Raw genomic sequence first — 208 nt, forward strand, 5'->3', positions numbered from 1 at the left:
CCGGAGTCTGCTCCGGGGCTGCCGGGCGGGCGGAAGCGGCCGGCGGAGCCCGCAGCCGGCTCCTTTAGCCTCGGCTCGGCGGTGGCGAGAGCTGGAGACGTGGTGCCCGGCACCTAAGCAGCTCGGGTTCCCCCTAAGGTGTGGGGGAGCGCGGAGCTGGTGCTGCCTGGCAAGAAACTTTTGCTAGCTCCTTCCTTCTCCTCCGTTT

This window comes from Bison bison, unplaced genomic scaffold, assembly GCF_000754665.1.
Source record: "Bison bison bison isolate TAMUID 2011002044 unplaced genomic scaffold, Bison_UMD1.0 scf7180017864118, whole genome shotgun sequence".
Classification (NCBI taxonomy): Eukaryota; Metazoa; Chordata; class Mammalia; order Artiodactyla; family Bovidae; genus Bison; species Bison bison.